We start from the raw sequence: 266 nt of genomic DNA, 5'->3' as shown, positions 1-266 counted from the left end.
ACTTATTTATTTTACTAAAATTTTCGTTGCGTCTTGCAACCTTTTCAATAATTGTTGAATCTGTCCATCAGTCAAGCTGCGTTCTTTTTGTTTGTTTGTGAGCATGTGAGTTGGCCAGTGCGTATGCGCATACACATGTATGTATGTATGCGTGTATGCATGTATGCATGCATGCATATATGCATGTGTGTATGCATGTATGTATGTGTGTGCGTATGTATATATGTATGTCTGTACGTTTGTATATATATATATATATATATATA

Source organism: Octopus bimaculoides, chromosome 7 (genome assembly GCF_001194135.2).
Source record: "Octopus bimaculoides isolate UCB-OBI-ISO-001 chromosome 7, ASM119413v2, whole genome shotgun sequence".
NCBI classification, from domain to species: domain Eukaryota; kingdom Metazoa; phylum Mollusca; class Cephalopoda; order Octopoda; family Octopodidae; genus Octopus; species Octopus bimaculoides.
The sequence above is the reverse complement of the archived record's forward strand: the minus strand, read 5'-3'. Positions refer to the sequence as shown.